Raw genomic sequence first — 19,684 nt, 5'->3', positions numbered from 1 at the left:
ACATTCAAATCCAGATCCATTGCATCCAAGTTCCTCAAATCCTGTGGGTTTTGGAACCCCTTGGAAGCAATAGCAGTTGTCTCTGCTCTACATCTGCTCCCCTGTGACATCTTGTTTCAGAGAAAGGCTGTCAGAAAGACCGACATGTACAGGTGACTGAAATCAAGAAGGAAAAATTTTCAGCTACAAATCACTTCTGAGTATTAAGTGTATGTTGTCCATGCATGGTATCATGACTTCTGGGACTTCCTAGAGATAGGAAGATGCACACACATCATACGTATACTGTGTATACAGAGGAAAGACTGTAGAAGCCGTAGTAATTAGCGCCCTCCTTCCAAGCCGGACAGGGCAAGTCCCTCCTTAGTGAGTCCTGGAGGGTGCTCTGCCAGGGCATCTGCAAGCCCAGTCCTTCCAGTCTGGGACAGAAACATTTGGCACAGGCAGCTTCTCCTTCCACTTTGTCCACGGCGCCTCCCGTCTCGCCACGGGAGAATGCAGCCGCTGAGACCACCAGTCCAGCACCTACCGAAGGCACTACATTCGCCAAAAAACGGGAGAGGAAAAAATGCTTTCCTTTGATCCACAGTCCGTGCTCTGCCCTTCCTCTGCCCTGTCGCTGACGAGCGAGACTCTGTTCGTACATATGCACCGCATAAAAAAACCACATCTAGGGCAAGCTGCTTTCTGCTGTTCGTACGTGTGAAGAATGGACTTGATCATCCAGAAGAGCGAGGGGTGGGACGCAGCCCAGCTCTCACTAGTTGAAATCACGCAGTATTATGGGCACTGTTGACCCTTTGCCTGCAGCGTTTTTGTGCAGCCCTCGTGCCTTTGCGGTTACGTTGCCGTCAGGTTTGAAGGCTGCTTGTCAGTGGGATAGTCACTGGTGAAAAGCAGCCTCCGTTCTGCCCGTCTCTTTTTATCACAGGCGGATCAGGAAGCGGTGATGAACTTCCACGTGCTCTTCTCTCAGAGCCGCGATCGTTGGGGAACAGCCGCCTACTGAAAATGTTTTCCATCAGTGGGTACCTGCGATTATAATCATTCATCCTAAACCGTGGATTTTTGATAAGGTATTATAATGCAAACTGTGACTGAAATTTGATTTTGCTGTTGTAGAAAGAGAGGGAGAAATGGATTCTCTAAGGCAGACTAATAATTAAACTCGGGAGCACTAGCAGAACAGCTGAATGTAATGGATAAGTAGTTGCTATCCTGCAATTATGTATTAGGGTATTAGTGATCTCAGAAATGGTTTGCTATTCCATCAATGAATCCATCTGGATCATTGAATTAAAAAAAAAAAAATCTAATTTCATTATGAGTCTTGGGGGCTATTGTATGATGTCTGCTTTTGGCTCTGTGTTAACAGCCTACCTCATTTTACTCGCTCTCTAAAATGAGATGTGGTTTCAAAGTAGCAGCTTTTCAACATTTCCATGAGCAGACATAACATGCCTCAAAGCACATGATGTAACCTCACTCCGCACGGGAGCTCCGGTAATGCCCCATACACAATATGTCATGTATAAAAGTACATTTTCTAAATAATCTCTTTGAAGAAAAGAACAGTTGTGCTGCTCCAGAGTCATTGTTAAACCCTGTTTATGGGCATTTCACTGACACAAAGGTATTTTTGTCCCGCTAAAAGGAGAAGTTAATTAACAGTGGAGTTATCCTGGGAAAGCAAAAATCCCTCTAAGAGATTCTGAAAGAAATTTTCCACATTTCCCAGTCCAAGCCACGTATGTACAGATAAGAGCTACATATATGATACAGGTATCTAGATGATGAATATATAAATATATTATGTGCGTGTGATGTATATATATATCAACATCTTTTTCATGCACAGACATGCATCTAAAACCTCATGTTTGGGAAACTGAAGAAAACATCCAATTATCAATGTGAAAAAAAAAAAGGATGGAAAGGATTGTGGGTTTTTTTGTTGTTTTTAAGCAATCTGGATAAAGAGGGAAAGAGAGAGAGAGAGAGAGAGAAAAGGCAGCCCTAATTTTATAAACCCTGACACGTTAGCAGGCTAGAACTGAGCCTCTTTTGTAGTAAATTCCTAATTTGTTCATTTTACACTGCCTGAGTAACTAGATCAGAAAGCAGTGTCAAATGCCCAAAGCAGTGTTTGTCAGCAGCTCTTTTTTATTTCAAAGCATCTGAATAGAGGAAGGCTAGCACTGTATTTCCAAACAGACACAGGCAGGCTCTTGTTGGCAGCTCCTCACTGCAGAATGAATACGCGCCATGAGTAGAGACCATTTGTCTGCTGATTACAGCAGACCCCAGGGGAGCTGATGTTAGCTCTCATTTTCACCTCTCTTTCTCTCCCAGTGTCTCCTTGCTGTGGCAGCCCTGCCTCCCCTCCTCCTCCTCCTCCTCCTCGCCTCCAGACCCTCGCAGCTTTGAGCCGATCTGCCTCGTCAGTGGTATATTTAAGACTGTTTTCCAAATTAAAATCAGACTGGAATGTTTGAAATGTGTTGACTTGCCTTGAAGGTTAATGCAGAGAGAGGGGAAAAAAAAAGAAAAAAAAAAAAAAAAAAAAAAAAAAAAAAAGGAGAAGCGCTTCTCATTTGGAATTCAGCACCGATCATAATGAATGCATTTGGTATTCATGTGAATCTCGCATGTATTTCCATAAGAGTGCTACTGTAATTTAACACTGGTACTAAAAACACTGAGGGGAGAGGGGCACTTAAAATAAAATGTCATAGAATAAAAAAGAAAGGGGGGGGAGATATACATTGTGTCTCTGCAGCAACTCTACGGTTTGCCTGTTGTTTTAATACTTGATTTATAAGCTTTTTCTCCCTTCCCCCACTCATTTCCATAGACTTTTCTCAGCAAAAAGATGAGAAATATTCTTTTACTGTGCTAAATATGTAGCTTTATGATTCAGTACTCCCAGGGGCAGTGGTGATGTATGTGCTATCAAATTACATGGATTTTACACACCTATTTTCTCTGATATCCAATAAGAAATGTGTACTTACTGCAGTAACCTTGCATTACTCATGCTACACTTTGGAGAGATGGAGCACTCTGCACCAAGTACGTTCAGTAGCCTGCTGTCTCATTTTTTTCCCCTTACAGTGTCTTAAAGGGGCAAAAAAGGTGTTATATCCTAGCGAATCATTTCCTAAGATTCCTAATCTATTTTTAAAATAGGATTTGAGGCCAAAGTCTCAATGACAATGGACTTCAAAGCAACATAGAATTACACTAGCGGAGAATCTGACTCTTCTAATGTAAATCTGCCCATTCTTCCATTTTTCTCCCTTTTCACACACCCTGAGTGCATTTGGCAGTTTTCTCCTTTTTCCATTAGATTGTTGTTGCTGGAGCAACACAATGAACAAAGGCTTCTAAGGTTTAATTGTGGAAAAACCTATGTTTCTGTGCTGATCTTATAATCAGCCCCTTCTAGGGTCAAAGGGTGTCTCCCTCTACCCTCCAGTGATTTTTATGCTTACAACCTTGCTCATCTAAATCTTTATCGCAGAGCAGTATTTTTTTGCTCTTAAAATGTGGGGTGAGTTCCTGTCCCTCAGGGGAGAAAATGTGTCAGAAACAGGGGGTAATGCCTGGGTGTGAGGAAGGTGGGACACAAACATGTTCCTCAGGTAAGCAGAATCTCAGCTTTCACCTTGATGTTCTGGTTTCAAGGGAAGAGCTTAAAAATGAAGCCCTGAGTGCCAACTTTAATTCCTCTAGCTGAGCACACAGACAGCCCGTTATCATCTAGGACATGGATTGACCTGTTCATTCAAGACTAGGGTCCAGTCCACTGTGTAGGGAAGCTGTTGCCTTAAAGGGAATTAATTCCTCCTCAGAGGAAAGGAGTTAGGTATCCTGGCAGCTCCCTGAAGGAGAATCCGTCCTCCTCAGTTAAGGAGATTAGGAGCCCAGACCGGTCAAACCAGATCTCCTGGAGCCCTCCAGAAACATGTCTCTCCACTGATTATGCAAAAGTCTCTTTAGAAGGACTGCTTTATTAGGGACATCATAAATTCAGATACTACTTGAATGCATGAGATAAGAGGGCTGAATTCTACACTAGGAACCAAAATAGAGAAAATACTTTCACTGTTGACTATTTCGGTGTTCACCAACATACGCATGTACAGAGAGGAAGCATCATGTTATGATACACGTTCTGCTCTGCATAACTCACTGTGAGTTGGGTCAAACAAGCCATTTACATTACACAGAGGGACAGCAAAGGGAATAGGAAATATCTTTAGTTATGAGACTTGACCAAATATCATTATGTGCATTCATTTTACGTACACAAATAAATATTTTAAATCAGTTTCAGTTTATTGCCTCACTCTCTCTGTTATAAAATACTTAACTGTAATGGCTTAACTACAGCCAGTCTCATTCCGATGACTTGGGGTGCCGGTCTTGATTTAGAACAAATTGCTTTGTCATGATTTTATGGCCCAACATGCTTTTATTTTAACAATGACTGAAGTTAAAGATAGATTTATTTATTCTACTAGACTACTAACAAAAAGGGGTGAGGCAATGTCAAATTGCTGAAAATGAACTCGACCATCATGACATGAAAGGGGGATACCTCAATATGTTAACATCACATAAATCTTTTTGGCTGGGAGTAAACTGAAACGGTGGGACTGGGGTGGAGAAAGATTTACAAAAAGCCCAGCTTCACATGTACTCTTGATCTGGGGGTAAGGTTAGGTGTCTGCTCTTGTGCTAAACCACAAGTTTAGGTAAGCGAATATTGCTACATGTGAAAAAACACAGGACTCATGACAAAGGCCTACTTGCCCTATATCCAAATCTTACAAATATATATGACTTCAGTACATATTTTATCACAGTCATCATTACTCCATCTATAGAGAGTTTTGAATTAAATGGCTTTTCTGACTACTGTCTTAGGAAATGGAATAGTTTTGTGGACTGCGTTATAAACGTTACTATTTTATAGATAGATGGATGGGTGAATGGGTAGATAGATGTTACAAAGAACATGCCAGCTGAAACTTCAAAAATACAATAGGCAAAATAAAAACTAATTTGTTCACTTACAGGCTAAATTTTTTCTTAACCACACCAACGCTGTAATCTTATCGACATTTCTCACAAAGCTGTCACCAGTATGTTGTTCCTGCCTTTCCTTGTCCTCCACATCGTTTGGTGGCTCATTTTCAACCCAGTGCACTTTCTCAGTTGTGCTGGTACGTCTGCAGGGCTGTGTGACGAAAAAGGATTATATTAGGTAGGAAAAAGAAGTGGCTAAGGAAGTGCTAAACCTGGCACTGCCATTAAGAGAAATGTCTGTGGGAATACAGTTGCAGATGATGGGATGCGGAACTGCAGGAGCTCCATTCACATTCTTCTCCCGAGAGACAGTAAATGACAGTCAATGGCCTCCTTGTCTATCGCAAACGCCACACATTTGAAGTGGTATCAGCAAAATCTGGTTTTCCTTACCTTTACTGTAGCAAACATACTTGTATTTGTTCGCTTACTGTGTATCATGCAATATGTGATAGCTTTCAGTTGAACCTGGCACCTTTTAAACCATGCTAGCTTGATCATCTGATATATAGTCATACAATCGAAAGCACTACTTCATGCCTCATTGCTACTGTGAATCAGTCTAAAATGTCCTTTCAGATGGTATAGAAGACAATATCCATGTAGTCGTGCCAAATTAAATAGCTTCTAAAAGAAAAGCAGAAGAGACTAAGCTACAGAAGATCTCCAAAATGTTTGTGTTAAACTGGAAATTTTCAGTCTGAATGGGATATAGTTTTGATTTAATGAAATTGGGAGGGGAAAGGGGAAAGCAATTCTGAAAGTAGATCAATAAGAGAATCATTTTCTAATTGAATTGACTGAAAAGGGGTCATTTGACCCTACAAAAGTATATTAATATGCTTAACTTCTAATTTATGATCAGGGATCTGGGTAGGAATAGGCTTAGATAGGAAATGTGATAGTGACTCATGTAGGAGCATAACATGCTGTAACAAGAACGGTGCATCTTGTGGCACTACGGAGCAGACTTCTTTTATCCCAGTCCCCTACATTTCCATGGAAATCTGCTCTTGGATAAGTTGTACCTTAAAATTCCAGTCTGGAAAAACTCTAAGCATCTGCTTTAGGCTTTCAAACTGTCCTTTGGACATTGTCAGGTCTCTCTTATTTCAAGTTATGCGTATGTTTAACACCCCCCTGTTAGTTAGAAGCAAAAATTCTTTTGACAGCAACGTTTTTTTATAAAATCTTAAAGGCAAAATTAGTAGTTTTTAGCAGCCAGGTACACACTTTGTTCTCCAGAATGAAGCTGCTGCATTATGACATGCTACTCCAACACGAGACAAGCAGCACTCTCTTACAGTGTGCCTTTACGAGAGGTAACTTCACACTGCCAGATCTGCGTCAGCATCTTTAGTCTGGGAAGTTTTAAAACACTTTGCTGATAAGGAAAAAGTAGTGTGCTCTGCTTTATAGGTTTATAGAAAATAATCCTACAGCTCAGGTTCTTAGCTAAGCTTTTCCTGAACAGCCCACTTGCTAGACCTGTAAATCCAGCTAAAAACTTCCCATAAGAGGGATCTTGGTTGGGTTTATGTTATTGCCTAGCTCTGGCCAAAGGAAAACTATCTTTCCACAAGAGGAGCCTAAGAGAGCCTAACATTAACCTAAGAGAGAAATAAATAAAAAGTACTACTTTAAGACTGTGTAAATTCTGTTGTTTTATCCTTACAGATACTGAAAATGGAAAGAATGATTTCCACAAATTAAATTTCAAGCTGTAAGTCTTTATAGCACCTCCAACATAGGCTGAATGAGCCGGTCAGAGAGGATGACTGTTGCATTAAGGAAGATGGAGCCATGACTACAGGGAAGAATCATTTTCTAGAAGAAAGATCAGCAATATCAACATTTTCTAAAGAAAATGTATGCTGACAATTACTAACCAGATCTATTCAGCAGTAAATTCCATCTCTGCCAGAAATCAGAAAGTATACACACAGGCAATTCTAGGTGTCTTTGGAATTAGTTGTTTTCCTATTAACATCTGGAAAACTCTCCAGAGCATATGAAGCATATTAGTAAGTTTTTTACAACAGGAGTTTCTTCTCACTTTGCATTACTGCAGTGCTTTAATCAATCCTCACTTTAGGCCTTGGGCTATTATCAGAATACACACAAAAAAAAGACTACAAATGAGAACCATACTTTTAGTTTATACAGTAACTACTTTTACTATACAATTTACAAATTATTTCAGCCAATACACATAGACATAGTCCTTTATATCTTCTTGCACAAGACTGGAGATTCTTAGTCTATGTAAATAGAACAGTTTCTGAGACAGGAAAATGCCATTGGTAAATTGAGTTTCCAGTCAAGAAGATTTGGACCTACAAAAGAGACTCAGCCTTGAGTAAAGCCTTTCACATGGCTCTTGAATTTCCAGGAACAGGTCTGCAAGAGCTGGTCCTGAATCTCTGTAATATTTACTATCCAGTTTAATGATCCGAAAGTCTGTGCTGAATCAGAGGTAGAAATGTTAAAGTAATTACCCTGGAAAGTCAATTTAATGAATGCCCAATATGTGAAAGCATTATTTCTGTAATCTTTTCTATTGCTCAATTTATCATTTTTATTGTTCATTTACTTATGTTATATAGTTCTGGTATGAATTATATTCTCTAATATTCGTTTTTCTTCAATATGTCTTGTTAGATAGCTAGTGAAAAGATCCTCTTTAAAGACAGACTTTTGTACTTGAGAAAACTTTGAAATATAATATATCTAAACATAAATCCATTTCCCTCTCATGTTTTTGGATAAATTCCCATACTCCTTGCTATAATTATCAGCAATATTTATCTGAACAAGTACTATCATATTCACTATTTCTTTTCGCTTTCCATTTGGTTTGAAAGCATGGCTATGTTACTGAATTTGTGGCTTCCAGTGTCGGGCCTTCATCCTGCAAAATCGTACCTGTATCCATAAATTCATTCAAACAAGTAATTCCTCGAGTACTTAGTTGAAGCACAGAATGAGACTGCAGAGAATTGCACTGCATGCAAATGCAATTTCTAACAACGTCCGGTTCTAATACAACGGGTTGGTATGGTGTAAATGCAATACTCTTGCCTAAATTCAGGTGCAAGATGAATAAGCAGATGGGGAAAATGATGTTCATTAGAAGTACAGGGGCTAGCAGGGAAAAGACACCTCTCAATGTGCTGTGGCTTGGAAATTAATTGGAAGAAGATTCCTGAAAAAGTCTGTAGGAATCTTGAAGGTTTGGAAATGATCAAATACTCCTGAAATTAGAGTTCTATGTGATAATGCTTTCATTAGCATTTATAAAAACAGCTCCCTTAGAAAATTTCACTAGACTAAAGAACACTATGGGAAACATTGTAGAAGAGACTACCATACCACTGTTCATTTGCATTTTAAAGTTTACCTAGATACTCGGTGTGAAATGGACTGAGTAGATGGCAAGAGGTAAGTGAGACGCAAGTTGCCAGAAGACAGTATTAGAAAATAAAATTAAGTAAAATGGAATATTAACAGAACAATAGCAAGGAGAAAATGCTAAAGAAAGGATGAAGACGACAAATGTTTTGACAGCCACGGGGTTCCTTTGCTCTCCTTCCATTTCAGGCCAGGGCATGGCTGAAGCACAGAGTACAGAGACTTTATGGTGGCGTGAGCTATTCTACCTCCCACTCGTGCAACCACTCCCCAGGAGGACCCTCGGCAACAACAAGCAAAGAAGGGAGGTTATCGCGACCCCCATCAGAGACTTAGGGACTGTCTGCCACGTTCTTAAGAGGCAAAGAGATTAGCTCTTATTCCTATAAGCTAATATGGGCAGATTTTTAAACCTACAGGCTGAGGAGCATCATGGTGATTGCGGTCCTGGGGGAACAGCAAGAGGAAGGATGTAACACAGTAAAAAGCATGCTAGCCGCTTCGTGGGATAGAGACAAATAATTTTGTAAGGATGTGTGTTAGTCGCTGACTTCGGCATTTTTTGGCAAGACGCATTTTCTTGAGCCTACTCCCAAGCCCAATGCTAACAGTTACTAGAGGACATCCCACTGAATGAAATAGTGTCAGTGCTGAAACCCACCGGCACCGATTCCTGCCTGGCGAGGCAGCTATGGCATACCTCAGCCTGGAGAGGTGGCTATCTGCTCCGTCTGCGTGACTCCCCTCGGGCAACTCACATGCGAAAGAAAGCTGCATTTAAACCTTCAAAACACTGATCTTGCCAGTGAATATTCCACTGGGGACAAAAATTCACAATCCAGAAACGTGAAGGGTTCATTCACACACATGGGACAAATAACGGCTTAGCGGGAATTGGTTTACAATCCTTGTGGACTCCTGTAGAGCTAATAAGTCTAGAAATACCACTTGAATGGAATCATATGATAATCATATGATTATATTTTTTGATACATTGCATAGTGCTTAAGTATAAAAATAAAAATGCATTTAGAGCTTAGGCTGTCCTTTATTGTACCGAATTAAATCGGATTTAATGCCTAGTTGTGTGTCATGCAGATCAGATCCATTTGTACAAGACTGTACAGTGTGGAGCTGGTTCAAATGAATGAATAGCTTTCTCATTACTTCACCCTATTCTGCTGTCTCTTTTCCTGTCCTTTGTAATGTAATGGAGGACAGCTGTGGCAGTGAAGTGAATATTAACTAACCTCAGCGCCTCAGCAGATTGTGACTTTAATCCCTGCAAATACCACTAAAATCAAAATTTAATTACACTCAGCATAGCTCTGTTAATGCCTGAAAAAATATTTAACAATTAGTGGTTGGCTTAATTAAGCAAACTGCCTTTCACAAAGCAACCTGAAAAGTTTCTCCCCCTATTTTATCCCTCAGACTAATTAGTCTGATGTAAGCTTACAGCACTTCATTTACTGTTACTGAGTCTGCTATGTAGCTGATCCAGTTTCTGGGGCTTAACAGTCTCTAATGGAGAAGTTGCTACAAGAAAAAACAAAGATTCACTGAACACTATAACACCTTAAAAACAAAGATGTGCTTTTTTGTAAACTGGAAAGTGTCATTAGTTATTTGCTCCTACCCAGAGATACAGTTCAAGATGACTTAGCTGCGATCATATTATTTACATGAGTTTAGTATATGTTGAATAACATGTAAATTAGAGTACAGCCACTTAGAAGTGCACAATGCCCTGCACATCCAGAGCATAAAAAGATGTTTACATCTATGTTTAGAGAAAAGGGTTGGCCCTGAGTGGCCTGAATTGGGTATTTGTTTTGAAAATCTCTAATAAAGAATGAGAACTACAGGGTAAAAGGTGGCTCACAGCTGACTTTGACAATTAAGTCTTGTTATTTCAATTAACATGACGCTGCTTTGATCTTGTTTGCTTGTGCCCTTATGATACAACACCCACTGGTCTTGTGGCTGTGGATTTCCCTGAAGTTGCATTCCTGAATACCTAACACATGACTCTGCAATTACAGATGCGTCCTGTTTCCTTTCTGAAAATAAAAGTAAATAAGGTTATGAGCATTGCTAGAATTTCCTGTAAAATGTGTTTTGGGTTACAACATTGACATCTGATACCCTAAGAAAAACATCATTTACTGTTGAACAGTTGAAAGAGCAAGACACATCATTTAAGTATTTGCAATATTAATTTGATGGCACAATTCTCCATGCTATACTAGCTGCTCGATAGCACAGATTCATTTAACTGTGGTGGCAGGTATTTGCCTGAGGACAGTTAATTATACAGATTTTCAGCTTTTCAAGATAAAGTCTTGCAGCTCTTTACCATTATACAGCTGATGAGTGCAAAATTAATCCAACATTTGCCAAGTGTATAAATATGTTTTGGAGGAGTAAGTATCTTGCCATTATCTTCACATATTTCCCACGTATTTCATAGAACTGTAATGGAAGACTAATCACCTTAACAAAGAAAGGGTGAAGTCCCTCTATAAGGACCATTGTCTATACAGAAAGCAGATTTTTAAATGATCTTTTTTACCCTTAAAAAGTTATACTCCTAGCCCTACAGTCAATACCTGGAAATTCACAATGTTCCGTATGACTCTACTGCCAAGTTTATATCCCAGTCAAATTATATGGACAAGTGGTGAATGCAGGTTTGCGGCTGAACTAGCTAGGTAATAAGTAAAATGTGTTCAAGAAATGAGATTGCCTTAATCCAAATATACAAGGCTTACTGAGATACAAAACTGATTAAGACTATTTTAAATCAAAGTGGTCTATCCCTTTCACATGCCTATCTCCCACTGGGAATTACAGGCACATGGTCGAGCTGGCTACTTCCTACAAAGGATGCATATTATGCAGTGTAGCTGAATTGCTTGTTTCGATCTGATACTCGTATTTTACTCCATTCATGCAGGGATTTTCTTTTTTCATTTTGAAGCACTTGAATTAGTAAAAAAAAAAAATCTCTCGTGCCAAAGACAAAAGAAATAAGAATTAAAGCAATGACAAGTGGTGTGTCTGAAAGAAAATTATACATAGTTTGGTACAATTCAACATAATTGGCAACCTTTGCTTCCGGGCTCATGGTTGATTGAGGATGGAGATTAAATTACCATTCATAATAGTGGAGAGGTGGTCCATTCAAGTCATGGCTTAAATACTGAATGTTGACTGAAAAATGTAGAGAAGCACCTGGCAACTGTATAAATCTTTTTCTGGGAGTAATTTAACTTATTACGAAGGGGAAAAGAAAGGTATTTTGCAAAATTGAAAGAGGTGTAAAATCCCTTTCAGTCATCCTAAAAAATAATGCATTTTTAAATGCTTTGTGTGACATTTATATCAACTTCAAATGCTTTTGTCTACAACATCATGTAAAAGTAACTATCTCTCTGCAAATGTACACCTGCATAACTGTTAAACAAATGTTTTTTCACCATCAAATACTATCCTTCCAGTATGTTTGCTCATTGAAAAATGTATAACAATTCTCCTTAATGATACAAATAATCCACTTAAAATGGTCTGTTATACATCTTTCCCCATCTCCAAAAGCAGTAACACTTTTTGTTTTTTAGTTAAACACTGACGAATTTCATAATGGTGTAATACTCTTAAATGGTCTCTGAATTTCACAGCAAAAGAGCAGCATGTGTTAAGAAACAAGCAGAGATGATCAAATGCAATTCACCTCAGCTCCACTGTCAAGTTTTTCATCAAAATGAACAAGGGCTCTCCTCCGCTGCTGCCAGAGAGATGGTGGTACCAGCCGGGGCTTTCCCCTCCACTAGGAAACATGCCTGTAAAGCTCCAGGTGAGGGCTTTCTACGAGTTTCCTGAAATTGGACTTTTTGCATGCTTTTCCATCTCCTGAAAATTTATTTTTGTAAAACTGTGGAAATTTCAAAGCTGAGGACAAAAAGACTCAGCTGTATCTGTGCAGGTAAGCATTTAAGGTGAAATCCGGTTTTCTGCAGCACTCCTGCCACTCTTGCCGAGTTGGAAGCGCACGTACGCGTCCGAGCAAAAGCGGTCTCTTCGTTACGCTGCCTGGTGTATTATATAGTCTACGGCGAGAAGCACAGCTGGGGGAAGCCAGCGTAACTCTGTTAACTCATTCCGCTAAGATACGCAGCAGGGAAGCCTGGCGCGGTGCCGGTGCGGGAGCGCGGTGCTGCGGGAGGCTGCCGGGGCCGCGGCCGGCCCTGCGGGAAGGGCCGAGCTGTGCCGGGGCACCTCTAGGCTGCATAACTGCTGCTCTAGTGCGTTTTAACCCTCCATCTTACGTGCAACATTATTTCCTGAATCAGGACAGCGGAAGGGAGGGGGCTAGAGCGCTTTTCACCCAAGTTTAAATAAAACCAACGCAACCAATCTCCCTCTGCAACATCTCCCTTCTCCGACTTGCATGTGTTCCCCAGCTAAAGTGGTCTTTTAGTTGTTGCTAAACTTGTAGCTTAAGATCTGGGAAAAACCATGCCAGAATATAACAGCAGGAATTTTCCACTTCTTTACCTTTCCAATTAATAGCTCTAAATCTGCATTCCTTTTCTAACAGGTATGATTGCGCCGTTATATGACACTAAAGAAAAAACACTCTGAAACTTAATCATGCACAATAATAAATCCTGAAATAATACAGTACATGTTGATAAGAATCAGTTAAGCCATATCTGAGTCTAAGGTGAATTTTATGACAGCAAAGGTAAATTACTTGATTTACTTTTCCTTTTATGTGTTTAGTTTATTCTTTTTTCTCTGGCATTTGTCAATTGGCCAAGGGAGTCTTTGGCTCATCTACACATAGCCTAACACAAGTGCTTTAAAAACAAAAAACCAGGATATTTACGAGATGATAAATATGTCCTAATAAGACTAATGAATAATACAAATGAAAAATATTCTGAACTCTCAGTAAAACCACATGGAAAGATCAAGGACAGATGTCACTTTTGATGCATGTCTGGCATAAAGAAAGACAGCAAATAAAGCCAAAAAATGTTGCAAAACTGAAAAAAAAAAAAAAGTTGGCAGCCTTGAACTGTCTTACAGAAAGGTAGATTGAAATAGCTCATTCTTCACACATTCACTTTGTATCTTAAAATTAAATCTATCCAATCATGTACTCAACAGATGTAATAGCAGGCTTTGATGACTTTTGCAAAACATTAAGTAGTAATTAGGAAAGCATCCAAACCTACTCAGCAAATTAATAGGTCTAGGAAGCTCATATCGGATTTGCCTTATATTTGCTCACTGTGATCATTTTTTGTGAATATATCAGGCTCTTGCAAGTGTTACAAATCAGTTTAATATATAGCAAAATGAGTGTAATGCTACAACAATAGTGTTAGAAATCAGAAGCATTAGAGTGGGTCATACTGAAAGGAGAACAGCATTTTCTGTCACTCTCCATGCTTGTGAACAGAGTCAAAATCACACATTACTTTCCAACAGTCTGGCATGTTTGAAAACGTCATTGTTCGTGAATGTTTTCCTTATTTCCTGCTGACACTGCTACTAGTCAACATTAAATTATTTCTCAAGTGCTGCATAGGTGAATCATTAGGCATTATTTCTTGCACATTTTTTTCTGTCATTCAGGAGAGCTGTGTATAATAAATGAGGTACCACTAAAACGCATGCATTAGCTGACATCATACTTCTGGCCTCCATGACAAAAATTCCCCTCGCCCATTATTAAGTTGGTTATTAAGAAAAATAAGGAGTCGGCATTTTATTATACATAAATTGCACTTTCTTGTGGTGTAGAATGACCTTGAAAACTGTGGCTTATGCATTACATTATGGAACAAATAATACCAGAGTCCTTGCAGAAGAAAACTTAGGAAGTTAATTCACTGCTCACATTTCAAAAACAGGTAAAACCAGAAAAATATGTAAATATGTAAAATATATTGTTACACTGATATTTAAAATATGCCAAATTCCAGTAAAAGAAAAATTTTCAGAGGACATAATGTGGTATCTATGAGATGATCTTGGGATTAAAAAATGAGTTTTTAATGCAACACTTTAGCCTCTGCCAAGATTATTTGAATGGGTTTAGGAGAGTCCAGCCTACTTTTGCAAGAGGAAAGTTAAGGAAGGGAAACTAAAAAAAAGTTAAAATTAGAATTAAATCTTACTATAGCTCATTCTGCTTCACATAATATCAGAGAGGGTTCAGCAACTTACATCATAAAAGTGATGCTATGAAAAAGAATGGAATGACTAGTCCTGAACGACAAGGCCTACTCTCAATTTCTACTTGAATGAAAATCAGCCTTTTCTTCTTTTTTTTTTTAACGTTAAAATGCTATGTTCCCTTGACTTCTGTGCCTTTTCAGTTCTGCTCCAAGTAAGTACAGAAAGGTGAGGACGGTTATTGCAGTAGCATTGCTGGCACTGCTGACAAACTGGAATCTTATGAATTCTATTTGCACAAATCTTCCAAGGTTCCAGGGTAATTTCCAGGCAATTATTGTGCAAGTAAATCTAAGTATCTGTACTTCTAAATTTCCTGTCTTTGGTATTTTGACATATTTAAGGTTATTGAGAAGCAATAATTTAAGACTTAAAGAAATAAAAGCCAGTATCATTACACTTTTCCCTCTTGCCAGTTGACTGTACGTAAAAGCAGCTTATATCTTTTGTACTTGGTAATGTTATTTTTCACAATTATAAATCATCCTATGTTAGCTCTTTCAACACTAGAGCGAGAACATAAACTCTACAAGCAAAAACAAACTGTATCAGTTTTAGACCCAGATTGGTGGCGATCATGTTGATATATTCCATTTTTTATTAGCGAGGGAGTGAATCCAAAATATAACATGCTGGAACATAAACATAGAGCTCACATGACCTCTGTGCACTCATGATGAAATGTGTAACCACACTATACGTTAGAGAAGCTATAATTTTTCGTTCTGATTCAGAAACTGCACTCACATCACCAGACTGAAGCTTTATATAAAAAAGACATATGGTGCTGTGGTTTAGACCACTGCATCTTGGATGTGATCAGCCTATTTGCCTAAATCCTATTCAATGTACTTGTGTCACGGAACAGATATGTGGGAAACGGCTGCTTTGTATGTGGGAGACAACCCCTCTGTTTCCAAAATACATGGATCAAGATAGGAACAGGGAGGCAGAAAAGGAAGAGAAGTATGTCTAGATGTGGACAACTGGGCATTAACGATGCGAAGGGGCAAGAGCCACTTTTATAAACCAAGATCTCAGAAGTTTCAGACCACGGGCAGTGCAGTCTGGCAGTTTTTTTTTTTTTTCCTTCACCAATTTCCCTGGCCTAGACCTTGCTGGGCTCAGGTTTTGGATGTGTTATATGGATTCCATCCTTTTGACATATTTCTCTAGCATACTGACATCAGGCAGGATCCAGTGAATGAAACATCAGATGAAATTAAGAGATTGACAATGACACAAGCTGGGGAGTCTGTATGATCCTGAGATACAAATACAGACATCTGCCAACAAGGTCAAAAAAGAGAAAGGAATGCCTTTATGTTGATCCTGAAAGCAGCATCTAGGAAGATGGACATCTGGACTCTACAAATGTCAAGATGTTCACAGCACTAGGATGGATACAGGACTAGGGAGTGATCTGAAGGCTACACAGTTGTTACCTATGGAAAAACACAGCAGAAGCAACAAATATACTGAAGACATCATGAGTACTACTCAGTAATAACAGTCATGAAGAATCTCAAAAAACAATCAGTTTGTCATGATGGGATAAGTGTGTTTCCTTGCATGCATCAATGGAATGCCACCATGGATGGCTACGCGCTTTTTAGGAAAGACAGGCCAGGAAGGCCAGGCGGTGGAGTTGCTCTTTACATGAGAGAGCAACTAGAATGTATCAGGCTCTGCCTAGGGGTGGAGGAGGAGTGAGTTGAGAGCTTATGGCTAAAGATTAAAGGTCAGGCTAACATGGTGACGCTGTTGCGGGTGTATACTACAGGCCACCTGATCAGGAAGAGGAAGCCGATGAGGCCTTCTACAGACAGCTGGAAGTAGCCTCACAATTGCAGGCCCTCATCCTCATGGGGGACTTCCACCACCCTGATATCTGCTGGAAAGACAACACAACTAGACACAAGCAGTCCAGGAGGCTCCTGTAGTGCATCAATGATAAGTTTTTGACACAGATAGTAGAGAAGCCAACAAGGAGAGATGTGTTGCTGGACTTTGTACAAACAAACAAAGAAGGACTGGTTGGAGATGTGAAGGTTGGGGGCGGCCTTGGCTGCAGTGACCATGAGTAGCTGGAGTTCAGGATCCTGCATGAAAGTAAGGCAATCAGGATCACAACCCTGGACTTTAGGAGAGCACACTTTGGCCTCTTTGGACCTACTTGGAGGAATCCCATGGGTTAGGGCCCTAAAAGGAAGAGGGATCCAAGAGAGCTCATTAATATTCAGGGATCGCTTCCTCCAAGTTCAAGAGCGATGCATCCCTATGAGTAAGAAGTCCAGCAAAGGGGGCAAGAGACCTGGATGAATGATCAAGGAGCTTCTGGTAAAACTCCAACAGAAGAAGAGAGTACACAGAATGTGGAAGAGGGGACAGGCTACTTGGGAGGAACATAGGAATGTTGTCAGAGTATGCAGGGATGTGACAAGGGAGGCTAAGGCCCATTTGGAATTAAATCTGGCAAGGGATGTCAAGGACAAGAAGAGCTTCAAATTCATAGGTAGCAAGCGGAAGACTAGGGAAAATGTGGGCCTGCTGCTGAATGGGGTGGGGACTCCGGTGACAAAGGATACAGAGAAGGCAGAATTACGGAATGCCTTCTTTGCTTCAGTCCTTACTGCTTAGGCCATCCCTCAGGAATCTCAGACCCTGGAGACCAAAGAGAAAGTCTGCAGAAAGGAAGACTCTTTTGGTCAAGGAGGACCGAGTTAGAGAACATTTGAACAAACTTGACATCCGCAAGTGCCATCCATGGGCCCCGATGGGATGCACCCATGAGTGCTGAGGGAGCTGGCAGATGTTATTGCTAGGCCACTTTCCATCATCTTTGAAAAGTCATGGAGAACAGGAAAGGTGTCTGAGGACTGGAAGAAAGACAGTGTCTCTCCAGTGTTCAAAAAGGGCAACAAGGAGGACGCAGGCAGCTATAGGCCAGTCAGCCTCACCTCCATCCCTGGAAAGGTGATGGAACAGCTGGTCCTAGAGGTCATCTCTAAGCATGTGGAGGAAAAGAGGGTGATCAGGAGTAGTCAGTATGGATTCACCAAGGGGAAATCCTGCTTAACCAATCTGATAGCCTTCTCTGATGGAATGACTGGCTGGGTAGATGAGGGGAGAGCAGTGGACATTGTGTACCTTGACTTTAGCAAGGCTTTTGACACTGTCTCCCATAACATCCTCTTACATAAGCTCAGGAAGTGCAGGCTAGATGAGCAGACTGTGAGGTGGATTGAGAACTTGCTGAAAGGCAGAGCTCAGAGGGTTGTGCTCAGAGGCACAGAGTCTAGTTGGAGGTCTGTGGCTAGTGGAGTTCTCCAGGGGTCAGCTCTGAGTCCAGTCTTGTTCAACTTATTCCTCAATGACCTGGATGAGGGGACAGAGTGCCTCCTCAGCAAGTTTGCTTATGCTACCAAGCTGGGAGGAGTGGCTGACACACCAGAGGGCTGTGCTGCCCTTCAGAGAGACCTGGACAGGCTGGAGAGTTGGGCGGAGAGGAACCTCCTGAGGTTCAACAAGGGCAAGTGCAGGGTCCTGCACCTACGGAGGAAGAAGTGCATGCACCAGGAGAGGGTGGGGGTTGACCTGCTGGAAAGCAGCTCTGCAGAGAAGGAACTGGGAGTGCTAGTGGATGACAAGTTGACCATGAGCCAGCAATGTGCCCTTGTGGCCAGGAAGCCCAATGATATCCTGGGCTACATTAGGAAGAGGGTTGCCAGCAGGTGGAGGGAGGTGATCCTGCCTCTCTACTCAGCCCTGCGGAGGCCTCATCTCGAGTACTGTGTCCAGTTCTGGGCTCCCCAGGACAAGAGAGACATGGAACTACTGGAGAGAGTCCAGCATAGGGCTACAAAGATGATCAGAGGGCTGGAGCAGCTGCCCTCTGAGGAACAGCTGTGAGAGCTGCGCCTCTTCAGCTTGGGGAAGAGAAGGGAGAGAATCTTATCAATATCTATAAATACGTTAAGGGAGGGTGTCAAGAGGATGGGGCTGGACTATTCTCAGTGGTGCCTAGCGACAGGACAAGAGGCAATGGGCACAAACTGAAACATAGGAAGCATTACCTGAATATGAGGAAAAACTTCTTTACAGTGAGGTTGACTGAACACTGGCACAGGTTGCCCAGAGAGGTTGTGGAACCTCCTTCTCTGGAGATATTCAAAACCCACCTGGACGTGATCTTGTGCAACGTACTCTAGGTGACCCTGCTTGAGCAAGGGGGTTGGCCTATATGATTTCCAGAGGTCCCTTCCAACCTCAATCATTCTGTCATTCTGTGAAGTTTTCTGTCAGTTTTTCATAAACCCTACCAGGTTATAGTGCAAACAACAGCAGGGTACAGAAATGCCATGCTAGACCTATGACTTACTTATGAAACGCCTCATGCAGCTGGAACTACACACTAGTTCAGATCACTGGCCCAGTGAGCCATTGAGCCCAGTAGTCTGCAAACATGGTCCCAAAATGTCCTTAGAATCTGCATCTCACTTGTTCACTATATGCAAAGATATTTATCAACATAATACCAAAAAAAAAAAAAAAAAAAACTTCCAAAGAGACTACAAGGGATTAAGAGCAAGATGAAGGACATAAGAGAAAGAATAACATCACCATTTTCCTAGGTCCACAGAATAGTCAGTATATCACTAGATAAAATTGCTATAGGATATAAAGTAGATTAAGCATTGTGCTTCAGTGAAAGGCAAAGAAATCCCAAAGGTTCCAGCTAATTTTATTTAAGAAAAGACTCCTTCTTTTCTTGAAATCTTGCTTAACCCCTGAGTGATTTTTAACACTCTTAGGAATACCAACACATTCCATTTCTGTGGCTAAGACCAATCTCTGACACAAAAGAGGAAAAACAGATCCTCCCAGAAATAAAATTATGTGTTGGGGAACACAGAGTAGGGAAGAG

This window comes from Rhea pennata, chromosome Z (genome assembly GCF_028389875.1).
Source record: "Rhea pennata isolate bPtePen1 chromosome Z, bPtePen1.pri, whole genome shotgun sequence".
NCBI lineage: Eukaryota > Metazoa > Chordata > Aves > Rheiformes > Rheidae > Rhea > Rhea pennata.
This window is presented reverse-complemented; position numbering follows the sequence as displayed.